A 14,946-nucleotide genomic window follows, 5' to 3' on the forward strand; every position below is an offset into this window, starting at 1 on the left:
ATGACACAATGATGCACTGTCTCTCTCAGTATCTAGTTGACATGAATGTGCATGAACTGTGGTAGGTTATAACTTTTGTGTCCTTGGTTAAAACAAGATGTTCATGCATTGAGTAGTTGGTGCCCTTATGTAATCAATGAAATTGTAGTGTGTGTCATGGCAGACATGGCGCACTGGTGTGTTCATTGCGCAGACTCGTTGGCATGATTGAGAGCAAACGAGAGGTCACTGGCATACAGCAGGATGTGGCAAAGTAAAAAAACAAACAAACAAAAAAACTCGTTGTATTTTAGCTAAAATAGCTCATTGTGGCAAAATTTTTTTAAATAAATAAAAAAGGTTGCAGCTACAATGAGAAAGTAGCTAAATTTGGTGATAAAATCCCCTAAATTGGCAACACTGGCCCTCCCCTCTGTAACGAGAAAGGCTGTTTTGGTTAGAGAGTGCGAGCCTGTTTAAGCTCCTCCCCCTGGAGATGACACATTATTTTTTAAGCCCCTGCCCAGGCACTAAACACCATACATTCTGAACCACAATAGCTATCATCTTTAAATGTGAATATTGTACCTTCCCGCCCAAAAAACGTCTCCTCTATTGTCGAGACTCATGCTGCCTTCACACTGGCAGTTGAAATCTGCCCCGTAATATGCAATACTCCCCCAGTGGACGTCGTACTACACCGCTGAAAATCATCGGAAAGCTTCGGAAGCGAGTGGAACAAAAATGACAGAGAGATTAAAACGATTGATATTGTCTGTATCTGAATGTGCATGTCAGGTCAGCTAAATGTGATATAGTGGTATATAGGGTTGCAAACAACCCTGCACTCGAGTGAGAGAGACCAGTGTGTCCGAGACCGGAGGCAACAATATTTGATTATTCGTTTTAATTGTATTAACTGCCCTTATAATGTTAGAAAATCATGAAAGTAAAAAAATGACATGACAACTTATCGTTATAAAGTCATAATTTCTTTTATTAAAAGTTATGAATTCAGGTTTGTTTATCAGTACCATAGCAACGCCAACTTCCGCTGGAATTTTCGGATAGGAACTCTTGCGAAAGGCTACAGATGGTTCCTTTCCGAAAATTAATATTTATATATATAGTTTTTTATCTTTTTAGTAATTTTGGACTTTTGAGGGCATCACATGATATTCCGCCATGAATCCAGTTCAAAAGGAGTGTCCCATTCAAAGGGCATTAAAGTGCAGGAAAAATGACTACAATGCAAATCTGATTACGGTGAAAAATCCCTTCATACTTCACACAATTTCGTGTTTTCTGGTAAACAGCCAACTGAATTACTGTTTTTCATCCTTACCAGGGAAGTCATGGCCTAATGGTTAGAGAGTTGGACTCCCAATCGAAAAGTTGAGAGTTCGAGTCCTGGGCTGGCAGGAATTGTGGATGGGGGAGTGCATGTACAGTTCTCTCTCCACCTTCAGTATCATGACTTAGGTGCCCTTGAGCAAGGCATCGAACCCCCAACTGCTCCCCGGGCGCCACAGCATAAATGGCTGCCCACTGCTCCATGTGAGTGTTCACTGCTCTGGGTATGTGCACTTCAGCATAAGGGGTGTTTCTTGACCACAGTTTTATATTATTTTGCGGTTTAATTATTATAATTATTTAGATTTATTTGGCTTTACCGGTTTATACGGTTAGAATTTATACGGTACGAATCTACCTTCTTAATGATAAAAAAATTTACCAAGTATCAACCAGATTAACAAGATTTCTAAAAATAAAATAAAATAGACATCCGACACATATTTTTTTGTCTTTTTGTGAAAATCTTTGACTTTTGAGGGTGATTAGAGATTTTCTGAGGGAGGGGTTTTGCAAAACTGGGGAGGGCAGTAGAACTTTAGAGAGTGGACAGTAAATGACAATAAATTATTGCGCTGGCTATTGGAGATGGAGCTCACCCTCTCTTTCACCCTCTCTCGCTTACCCTCACCTGGGGAGCAGTTGGGGGATCAGTGCCTTGCTCAAGGGCACCTAAGTCATGATATTGCCGGCCTGAGATTCGACCCATAAGTCTACGGTTAGGAGTCAAACTCTATAACCACTAGGCCACGACTTCCCCAATTTGTTTTTTTTTAAAGTGCCCTGCGAAGAGGGCATCACAGGATATTCCGCCATGATTCCAGTTCAAAAGGAGTGTCCCATTCAAAGGGCATTAAAGTGTGAGAGAAATGACTACTATGCAAATCTAATTACGGTGAAAAATCCCTTCATACTTCACACAATTTTGTCTAATGGTTAGAGAGGCGGACTCCCAATCGAAAGGTTGCGAGTTCAAGTCCCGGGCCGGCAGGAATTGTGGGTGGGGGGAGTGCATGTACAGTTCTCTCTCCACCTTCAATACCACGACTTAGGTGCACCTTGAGCAATGCAATGAACTCCCAACTGCTCCCCGGGCGCCGCAGCATGAATGGCTGCTCCGGGTGTGTGTTCACAGTGTGTATGTGTGTTCACTGCTGTGTGTGTGCACTTCGGAAGGGTTAAATGCAGAGCACAAATTCTGAGTATGGGTCACCATACTTGGCTGAATGTCACTTTCACTTCACTTAAATTATTTCTATCACAAACGTTTTGCGAGTAAACGCAAATGCATTTAAATTAGTTTTTTCTCCCTCTTCAAATTATTTATTAAAGTTTTGCGATGGAATATAATGTTTCTCGGACAAGGAACGTGCTGGGTACACACCAAAAGATAATTGGGCTGATTCCCCCCCTTCCAACAATCCTATGTCCCGATTATCTTGATGGTTCTACAGATTATTTTATCAGATTTTCCCTTGGTGTGAGGTGAGTGTCCGAACCTGATCTGAAGAACGTCGGAGCCGCCCCTTCTGCGAATAGTAAAATTTCAACATACTTAATATTTACGATCAGAAATCCTGATGTGTGTGGGAACCCCAAGGACAAACGCGTGCACGCTCTGGACATTATCACGTGCAACGAAACAATATCCAATCAGAAAGCGAGATGATGGAAGATGGAAGCAGTCATGACCATTGCTCACCTCTCACTCTTGTACAGATCATGTTCCCGCCGTCTCCACGACTTCACCCAAAATATTTTCTTTTTCTTTTCCCTGATTTATCTGTGAAAATCATTCCAAACACTATCATTGCAATTCTTCTTGCAGTTCGTCCGCCATGCTTATTCTGATGTCTAGCAAAATTTTGAGAGATTTCCTGTGTTCACAGTCGAGACTCTGGTTGAAAATCTGTTTGTGTATTATGTTTGTGGTCTATCACAAAAAAATTTTCTCCCAAGATAGCGTTCCCTTGCAAATGTATTGCGCTCTCTCTTGAGATAGCTACTTAGCGTTCATTTGCAAAAATATATCGGCCTACTTTATTCACACAAGTCAAATCACAAACATTTCGCGAGCTAGCTAATTTCTCTTGTGGAGATCTCTAATGTTTTGCGAAAGAACGCCCATCGAATTTTTCCCCCTTTCCCCTTTAGGAGCTCCGTACATTAACAAACCATTATAATGTATAATGAAAACTTCAAGATTTGAAAAACATTATGCATATCCCCTCATCTGAATATTTCACCTCGTGAGTGACGAGCATTTGTGCTTAGTCACAGAACTCCTCCCTCTCAGCTCACGGACTCCACCGGGGTAAATGAGGCCACGAGTCTCCCGCATGTCATATAGCCTACTCTCTGCATATAAGCCACGTGCTTTCCCACTGTTATTACCAATTACCCAATTTCTGTCTTTCAAATCATAACCGAGTCCAGCTCTCCTTGCATGAACTCAGGGATTCCCCATAGAGAAAACCGCGCCACGTTTTCTTCTCTCCTGCTCTGAAACACAACCTCTCCCGTATGGATCGAGATCTGAGGCCAGGGAAAATGGGGGCCAGAATGGGATGTTAAGGGGTGCCTCTGGAACAGCGCGTGATGGAGTGTGGGTGGTGGGATTTATAAGCTGGCACCGTATCTGCGGTGTCTACCAGTGAGGCGTTGTGCCAGTGCAGGAGATATCTGACCCGCTGGAACCCCAGTTTTATGAGACTCAAACATGCATGCTATATATTACAGAATAAATAGCCTACAGCACAATTCATTACATTCCAAATGGAAGCATTCAAACATTATAATGACGAAACCTTTGTTTTATAATCACTGGCTGATTCATACGCGCGCAAGCTTTTGAGATGATGGGCATCCACACTAACAGAAACAGCCCCCGGTCAGCAGGTGCAGACAGCGTATAAAACTCCTGTGCGTGTCAGGATGAGAGCACTGCAGCCAAGAACTGTGCCTGACTTGCCTGGGAACTCCAAAACATCTGCTTCCACCCATCGGAGCAGCGTTGATTCACAGTTAAGGCACTCTCTTTTTTGCTCGTATTAGCTAAAGCATTATTCTTGTCGCTTTATTTTATTTTTTATTATTAGCTATTATTATTTATCAACCTAAGACCGATAAAGATGCATGTTTTTCTTGTTAAAATAATTACATTCTTCCTATATTATATTGAAATGACCCTAACACAAATAATTGCCCAATTGTTTAGAGTACAATTGTTTGCTCAATCATAGGTCAGCTAATATCAACGAGGTAATTAAATAACTTACATTAATTCAGGTAATCACAGATTTTGTTTTTCAAGCCACCAGTCCAAGTAGTAGGCTAGGCTTAGCCTAAAATGTGAAGTCCAGTTGTAAATACATTTTTTCAGGCGACTTCATTACTTTTTAGCATTAGCCTATATTACAGATAAAGGCATTTTAAAAAAGCATTGGAAAACGCACGGTAGGCCTACCGTTTGATTGTGACGAGTGTCTTACGTTTTGACAATAATAGGAAGGTGCTGCCATCTGGTTGTTGTACTTCAGCATTAGGGGTGTTTCTTGAACACAGTTTTATATTATTTTGCGGTTTAATTATTATAATTATTTAGATTTATTTGGCTTTACCTGTTTATAAGGTTAGAATTTTTACGGTACGAATCTACCTTCTTAATAATATAAAATGTACCAAGTATCAACCAGATTAACAAGATTTCTAAAAATAAAATAAAATAGACATACTATTCTGAAGTGAAATAAGTATGCTGACAGTGTCTGACTGTTAAGCTTATTGGAACATATCCACAATTAATGTGATGATGAACTATTTATGTAAATTCGAGGGGAACTTAAATCAAATACCATCTTGCATGGGAGCATTGTTTAAGGAAACTGCGAAAACAGGGCACCCAATTTATATTTACAGCCAATTTACTTGAGGTCCCTAGAAAAGTCACAATTTTGTTCGTACAACTTTACAATTTAAAATTTAGGACAAATTAATTTGGCTATAGGCTATATCAGCAGCACGATAATTATCTCAAGTTTCCAATCATTGTATTAATATTGAGATTTATTTATTTATTTTCACCTTGAATGAGATAAAAAATAACAGTCAAACCACAAAGATGCATTAATGATATAAATTTAACAATGAACATGCAGAAACAAATATTTTGATCAACAGAGGGCGTTGTTCGCTATCAGCTTTTTATAGGTCTTTTATTGGTTTGCTGCTTCAGTATTTGTAGATTATTTTCCACGTTTCTATGGTACACTGATTAAAAAAAAAATGGTTTTATTGGCAAAATTGGAAAATTGGAAAATGGTTTCGCTCTGGGATGCTGGAATCCTGACTGATGGTGATCCATTTTTGCCTTATTTGTTCTCAGAGTTGATCACAATTTGTGGGACCACAGGTTCTCTATGGGACTGAGATCCGGGGAGTTGCCTGGCCACAGATCCAAAAGTTCAATGTAATGATCTTCGAGCCACCTCTTTATCACTCTTGATTTGTAACATGGTGCTCCATCGTGCTGGAAAATGCACAGATCATCACCAAATTGCTCATGGATCATTGGAAGAAGTTGCTCTTGCAGGAAGTTTTGATACCATTCTTTATTCATGGCAGTGTTTTTGGGCAGATTTATAAGAGATCCCACTCCCTTGGTTGAAAAGCAACTCCACACATGGATGGTCCCAGGATGCTTCACTGTTGGCACATCACAGGACTCATGGTAGCGTTCACCTTTTTTTCTCAGAACAATTGATTTTATTAATGTCCCCAAACAGTTGGAAGGGAGCTTAATCAGAGACAATAACTTGTACCAGACTTCTGATGTCCACTCCCTGTATTTCCTGCAGAACTTCAGTCTGTTCTCAATGTTTTTCTCGGAGAGAAGGGCTTCTTCTTTGCCCTTCTTGATACCAGGCTATTGTCCAAAAGTCTTGGCCTCACATGTGCTGCTATGATTAGTCAATTAATGTTAGCTGTTTTTTTTTTTTTTTTTGGCCAATTAAGCTTTAAGAAACACCACAACAGCTAAAGCAGCAAACTTTGCAAAACACAAAATGTTTTAAAAAACTTTTAGCCACGAACGTAGGTTTGCCACTTTAACTGGACTGGTATAAACAATCATAATGATATTATTATCATCATTGTGTCATAATTATCATTTTCAAAGCCACATAGATAACAAAACGTTCAATATAGGCTACCTTACAAGGAAGTTAACTTTTCAGACTGCGATTAATACTTTATTAACATTGATGCTAATTGAAACATTTAATCAACGTGATGAACGTTCGATTTATATACATGTCCATATTTGAATATTCATGAACTGCTAAGATTAGATTGTGAATTATTCTTTGCCCACTAGAGGGCGGCGCATCATATAAAACGAACTTGATTCGTTCTGATGGAGAAATTCACTCTGTTACAAATGATTTGAAAAATGCTCGATACGGTTATCATAGCATATATTACGGGTGAAAATAAGAATTATATGCTTTCCGTCTGCTTGTCAATTGGACTCATGAGACTTGAGAAAGCGTAAGTAATGTTTAATTAGGAAACTCACGTTGATCGTTATGCGTGATAACTGCCTCACTTAGGATAGAGGTCAAATCTTTTAGACATCAATGTCTCTATTGCCTACAACTCTTGGCCTCATGACAGGTTGTCATGCTGATTAAATTTTAGCTGCTACCAACGCGTTTGAACTTTAAAATGCTTAATTTAATGGAGTAATTAACACGACCATTCTGTTTTCAATATAGAGTTGGCTTCACGTGACCTGAGGGTGCACAAACCGAAGTAACCTTAAAATAGAGACAGCAATACTAAACAAATTAAAATAGAATTTAAAGGTGCTGTAGGGAACTTGTGTAAAAATTTTTTTTTTTACATATTTATTAAACCTGTCATTATGTCCTGACAGTAGAATATGAGACAGATAATCTGTGGAAAAAATCAAGCTCCTCTGGCTCCTCCCAGTGATCCTATTGCCCTTTTGCAGAAAGTCATGCGCTCCCCGTAAAAGAACAACCAATCAGAGCTGCGATCCGTAACTTTGTTTGTGTTCAAAATGTAGAAAAATGAACATAATAAGCGAGTACACTATGAATCCATTTTCCAAACCGTGTTTTTTTAGCTTGTCCTGAATCACTAGGGTACACCTATAATAAGTGTTTATATTCGGACTATTTTAGATTGCTTCGGGGGTACCGCGGCGGAGTAACCCAGTACCTTTGTGATTCTTCATAGACATAAACAGAGAGAAGTAGCTCCGGCTACAATGTTCTTCCGCAAGACACAAGCAGTTCTGTTTATTAACCGCTAGAGCGTCAAAAGTTCCCTACTGCAGCTTTAACAGTTAAAAAGAAATGTTAAGGACCTTTCCTACCTTAGAATAGTTGCTGTTGAAATTTTTGAGACCGAGTGTGTTCTTTTTTTTTTTTTTAATCAGTCGTGTCAACATGACATAAATGACCTGGCTTTATGGCTCAGATTATTAGTTTGAAAAATTAAAAAAATTAATATTAAACTAAGCAAAGATGGTAACCAAATATTTTACATCTAGCACAACACGAATAGGAAAGCTAATGGATAGGCTAGCTTTTGGCAAGTATTGCAGACCCCTTGTCTTTAATCTCTGACTGAATTCCTTAGTCTAGGAGTAATTTGGAAGCATTACAGTGTTTGTATGGTCTTCTCTTTGGTTTCACATTTGCGTTTCAATCTTACACAAGTAAACATTTGTATGTCATAGCCTTAATTTGTTACATAAATGTTTTTAACTGCTAAAATTTTTTTTTTTTTTGCGTCGCAATTCTACACAAAAAAAATTAAGCAAATACACGCCAAGTTCACAATAATGTTGTTATTTGGATTGTATTGGTTTTCCACCAGACATATTTTGTGTTGAGGCCAAATAGTTCAACTTTAGTCTCTTCTGCATCAGAATCTTCTGGGGGAGTTTTGGCAAAGCTCATTTGTGACTACATGTGGCCTTTTTTTGCAATCCTCCCATGCAAGCTACATTTTGTGTAGAATTAGTTCTAGTGTTGTCATGTGCGCACAATGACCTCTCTTTGACCTCCAAACTACTTCTGTAGGCCTCTTTGACCAATTTCCTCCTGCTCTTTCATCTAATTTGGAGTGACGTCCTGATCCAGGGAGGGTCTGTGTTATACCAGATACCTTCCACTTCTTAATCACAGACGTCACTGTTCTACTTGGCATTTATAAAGCCTTTGAATTTTTTTTTTTAATCCATCTCCTGACTTGTGCCTGTCCACAACTTTAACCCAGAGATCGTTTGACAGTGCCTTGCCACCCATAGTGGATTGTTTAAATCAGTTGCACTACCAAGAGCTGCAACGCTCCAGGAAAGCTCTTTTCGTGCTTGGCTCATCAAACTACAGCTGATCACAAACTAGTGTGCCATTGGGTTGATTAACTACACCTGACTGAGTTTTACAAGTCATTTTTGGGAGGGATCCATTTTCTAAGTCACTGATTCTGTTAAATTATTATTATTTTTTTTTTGATGTGTTGGTGCATTGAGTAAATACAGCTGGCTATAACAAAAACTATGTCCATATTCATTTCAGGCTGCAAAGCAACAAAATATTATTATATTAAAGGGGGTGAATCTTTTCTCTGTGTGATTACACACATAATGTAATCATCTATCTACCTATTTATGTCTGCATGTGTATGTATGTATGTATGTATGTATGAATGTATATATATATATATATATATATATATATAAATACACAAATACCTTTTTTATTTTTATATCAGCAATATAATGTTTATGTTTATTAAAAAATAATTAGCAGTTTATAGGCTTCGGCCAGAAGGTTTATATCTGTGCATCCCTATATAAATATCTTAAAGGAAAGGTCTGATAATGCAAATACATGTTTAGTTTCAACTACTGCAGCTTGACAAAATGTGTATAATATACATTGTTATATTTAGACATCACAGCCCCTTTTCACCCACAGAAATGGCTCCTTCAAGAATGGAGTGTAAGATAACCATTCAAACCATCATAGTCCATCCACAGGAAAGAAATGTCTTGACTTCAGAGTGAGAAAGAAAGATAAAGACAGAGAAGGAAGGAAGAATATATTTTGGGGAAAGCCAAACCACAGAGGCAACTTCCAGACCTTTACCATTAAACATTGAGCCTGAGGATGTCACTTAAAGACATTTAAAGACTTAGATGACTTTGTATTTAGCCATTGAGCAACAAATCCTCTCATCTCTCATTTCGGCCTGTTGTAATGACAGCAATCGAGAGTGAAGAGGTTTTTGAAAAATGTCTACAGCAAAAATACATCTGGCTGTTTGCCGAAACAGACTTAATGATGTCTTCCCTGACAGAAATATTTTGGATACATTGACTGTACTTATGAAATAGATTAATATTGATGGAGAAATATCTCATGCAACCATTTTTAATTTCCCTCAGGAATAGATTGCAACCAAAATCATCTTTCTTTATGTGACCATAATGTTTGTCCATTAGGGTTTCCGTGGGGCATTGAAAAGCATTAAAAGTCATTAAATAGATTTTGCGAAAATTAAGGCCTTAAATAATATTAAATGTAACTTCATTTTATTCCTTCAGGCATTACAAGTTTTAGACGGTTCTGAAGAAAAATGCTATATTACCAGTTTATTTTCAATAGAGTCGACATAAATGAAAAACTTAAAAATTTGCAGTCGCAAAATATGATTATTTACGTGATTCACACGTGGAACCAGTTTGGTACTTGCCTCCGGCTGGTGCAAAATTGCCGTTACACTGGATGTTTGGTCAGCGGCAGGCTGGGGCATGGAGGAGTACATTTTAAAGCAGAGAATGTAAATTTCATAGTCAGAAAGAAATGGGGAAGTGCAACTGAGCAGTTTCGGTGAGAATGATTCTCATTTTATTACTTTCAGAGTAAATGACGATTGATGATAATGAATAATGTATTGACAGTAACAAGGCCTCACAAGTTGAGGCTCGCATGTGTAAGAGATTGTCATGGAGAAATCAAAACAAATGAGCACAACAGAACAAAGTTTTTTAATTTTATAACATATGATATAGCTTGGTTAAGCAATACCAATCGACCAAAAGAGTGCCGTTTCCCGAATATCAGCACGATTGCAGATTTGACATTGATTTTAATAATTCAATAAACGAGTAGTGAAAATTAAGTGACTTTCATTTATTAACAGAATACATTTTAAAATAGTTAAAAAAATATCACAGCAGAACAATGGGGTGGCCTTTGGTATTGGTAGGTTCATGGGTTGAGAAAAACCTTTGACCCCGATTGTGTGGCATAAAATAAATTAAAAAAGAAACTCTGTCCATTATTTTATGTTGTGAGCTGCTCAATTTGCATATACAATTAAGCAACTCAATTAAGCATCTTTGTCTCCAAATGTTGACTGCACAGATGTGTCTGTGGCTTAAGCAACACCAAGCACTGTGCCAAGTGGACACCCACATTAAACTGAACCCTGATGGAGATCTGTGGAGAGCTTCTCTGGGATTATGAGTAAACCCTAGGAATGCACTGCCTGGTTTTACACGGCTCCTCCGCTGCACATGCCTAGTGCCACGTTTCACAGCGGCAACAGTGAAAGGTCATCCCTTTTTTTCCTTTCACAAGTCCTTTTTCCTCCTCCTCTTCTCGCTCCATTTCTTAAACACACCATCCTCTACATTATAAATATTTCATATTTTCTAGAGATCTCAACTGTCCAGATATGATGTTTATACATGAATGGAAAAAAAAAAAAAATCAACTCAGTAGTGAATTCTATTGTTTCTACCTGAAATTGTTCAACTTCTAGATGGGAAGGATCACTTTCTCTGCCTTCGTACACAGACTGATGACTAAATGCAGATGATGTGTTGAGACTTGCTGTGTTGAGACTTTTTAAGAAGCGATGAAGTTTAAGTTTGTCATTGATTTATGTTAAGCAGACAAAATTGCAGCACTGCATGTAACCTAGTCAGATGCCCTTGTTTTACGATGGTAATGAAAACAAGCTGTGAGGGATGCATATGTGTTAATTCATGAATCCTTGCCTGTCCAGCTGAAAAGAGCCAAAAACCTCTATATAACCAGTTTTGTTTAAAATCCTAAAATCAAAACAATAAATAAATAAAAAAGCCTAAAATATGTAACTTATAACTAAAACTATTGACCTTGCATTTATCAACTTTAGACCTTAAATTATACCAATATATTAATTACTATAGAGTTCAAGTGAGCAGAATCTGTAACATCAGTTTTAATATGTTGTAAGGACAATTTATATCACCAAATACTGTCAGAATTAAGAAAAACATTTATATCATGGTACTTCTTTTGTAAGTGTTAGGGCCTATATGTCCCTTCCCCAGCTTCTTAAAATCAAACAGCTGTGAACGTATTAGTGCCAGTAAAATCAGCAAATGTTCATGTCAGTTGTAACCAGATTACATATTTTGTCATCTTGACCTTAAATGATATCAGACAACAGTCCAGTAATTGACTTTTAAAAGGTTAATTAGGAATACTCACACAGTGCAACCAACCAAGCTGACCTAATCCTGAAAGCTTGTCTAGATAACTATAGGACTCTGTCACAGTGTAAACTGCAGCTGTTTTGTGAGTAATGGGAAATCAGCTCTGACATCATTAATGACTGTAACAATTATGTTTCTCTCCCTCATTGTTGAGACACATGGAAGAATTTAGCTGAAATGTGCAATCAACGTGAGTCATAAGGATTCTCACTGACTGTGAATCTTTTTAGCTCCCAGATAGGATGTTGACCTTATTTAGCCATCTTATACCCTGTTTTCTGTTGTGTTTGCCTGAAGAACAAGCTGACTACTTTACTGGCAACAAAGACCTTGATTTCTCAGGTCATCCACAGATTTCATGAAAGTCATTCAGGTAAACAGGATGAAATGCACTTCTTGGAAATTCATTATAGTAACATGCCGACCTTGTTCAAACTATGCTCAATTTGGCTGTCTGAAATATTGGCTAAAATATATATTTTTTAATTGTTGTCAAGTATAGCATAATGTGGATGCTGTCTGCATGATCTGTGCTTTATAGAGCAACTTTCTGTTGAGTCCCAGTTTCAATGAGCGTTTAAGTTCCATTACCCCCCCCCCCCCCCCACACACACACATACTCATTTTATGGCCAAATTTAGCATGATGCTAGTTTGCTATACTGGTTAAATAATCACTGCCTGGCATGTGTTCGAAAATACACCTTGATAATAACAAACAGGCACATGAACAAGTACTGCATCTCTTCTTAAAATACTCTGTTAAAAATATGTTATGAGACTTAAGGCATAAAAGAACCACAATCACAAATTGCTTTATCAAAACACAAGAAACAAGCTATTGTTTCCCACAGTGCTTCATTACTTATCATGGGAATTATCAGCTTATACAATAAATCATCTTGTATTTTGAGAGAGCATTTGGCTTCACCGGACAGGCTAATTGTTATGGATATTTCAGCACTTAATATACAAAGCTTTTAGATGTCACTTGAGGATATAGTGAGATGAGATCACATACTTTCTCATGGCTAGATTTTTCTCCTGGTTCTCTGGGCATGAATTACATCAGTGATATTATTTTAGTTTAAAATGTATGTTTACAACCTCCAAACATCAGTGATGTCTTATTATTTATTATTATTTTTTTGCAATTTCTACTTTTAATGTTCACTGTGATTTTGGATACGAACACCAATTTTTTTTTTTTCAAATAAACATTAAAGTAATAAAAGTATAAAAAAAAAAAAAAAAATGATTTATGTGTGGATATTTGTGATATCAACTGCCCTAAACTACAAATTTTCTGCTGTCAATATCAACTAGCAATATAGCACAACAATGACCACTAACTGTTTGGTGGTAGTATTGTATTGTTTTTATATTATTTTTCCATAGGCATTTCAATTACTAACTAGCGCTAAGATTAATCCAACGATCTTGCAGCTCCTGATTGGTTTGGTTCAAATGTCCTTTGCAATAAATCATTTTATCCAATGAGAAAACTAAGAGAATATTACTTCTGGAACCAAACCTTTGTGATCTTTAAATCTAGAATACTTTAATATTATTAATTCTCTGTACTGAGTTTTTGTACTTTAAGTTTCACTTTTAGTCTGTTCTCTATTGTCTTCTTTAATCTAGTACAGTATCTAGAGAACATCATCCCACACTCATTCTGTATCAATCCTCCCTTTTTTTGTGAGATATAACTGGTGTTGTCATCCCAAACTTGAAGTGATCCTGCAGATTTAAATAATTATATGTATCTTACATCTCCCTTTTGAAGAAAATGTGTTGGAGAGATTATTTTCCCCTGTCAGCTTCAGTTCCAGCAGGTTTCAAAAAAGCCTTTCCAGTCTGGATATCATCCTCGACATAGCACTGAGACAGTTCCCCACAGGTAGTTAATGACCTCTTCCTTTCTGTTGTTTCAATCTTCTCAATTTGAACAGTCAACCATGAATGGCTTTGCATGTGATACTGTCTGCAGTAATTTCCTTAAGCAATTTGCATCACTGACACAGTTCACTTCTGGTTCACCTCTTACTGAAAGTGGTAGTAGTTTTTTTCAATAACACGATCCCTCCAGCCCTTCTTACAAGAGGTGTTCCCCAGGGATCTGTTCTTCATCCTCACCTTTTTGTAAACTGACAAAACATCTACTATATAATAATAAAATGTTGTCAGTTTGCAAACAACACATATCTTGTTTGCAGTTAAATGTATTTTGATACAATACATGGCTACTTTTGAATTGTTGTACTATAGTATGCACATCTATCAACAGAGGCTAACAGCATTATGTTAACCCGCATAAAATGTTATGCTCTTGTTGATCTTGCCCCACAGTACTTGCTGATCTACTCTTATACTGTACCTTGAGTATCAGCCAAAGTCATACTCATTTATACTTAAGTGAAATCCATTTAAATGAGTTTTATAGTTGGAGCCAAATGTCTTTATTATGGTTGGATTGCTTATTTAATGCAAACAATATAACGTCAGAGAAACGTCTGGATAATAAAAGAGGTTTCGCCATTTGTCTGAGTGCTTTTCAGCAGTTGTAGGGCTTCATCATTCAGAGTGATTATATCAGGTTTGGTGGCCTCATCCCTTGATGATGAATTAAATACAGGAGCCACTTAAGTCGGTGAGGCTTTGAAACACTCCAACTTCACAGTGTCCGGTTTTCCCACAGGCCTTCCCTGGTAATGATTCACTCACCACTCATGTGATTCTTCTAACTCTCCTCCATTGCCTCACTGGCCCTCTCTTTTTCCCCCCATAAACCTCTTGATTGTGTATGTAACTGAACCCCAGTGGAAGTGCAATGGACCAGCTCCAAAGACTTCTATCTTCCCTCCCTCTCTCCTCTGTCATCCTTTCTTTTTTTGTTTTCTGGTGTTCTCTCCCACATGATCTCCCAACTTCCACCAGAAGTCCCCCCCTACCACAATCTATCGTTCTCCTTTTCCATTTCCTTCTTTGGTGAAAATGCTGAAAAAGAGAACAGTGTTGAGAGGGAGC

Source organism: Carassius auratus, unplaced genomic scaffold (genome assembly GCF_003368295.1).
Source record: "Carassius auratus strain Wakin unplaced genomic scaffold, ASM336829v1 scaf_tig00036594, whole genome shotgun sequence".
NCBI lineage: Eukaryota > Metazoa > Chordata > Actinopteri > Cypriniformes > Cyprinidae > Carassius > Carassius auratus.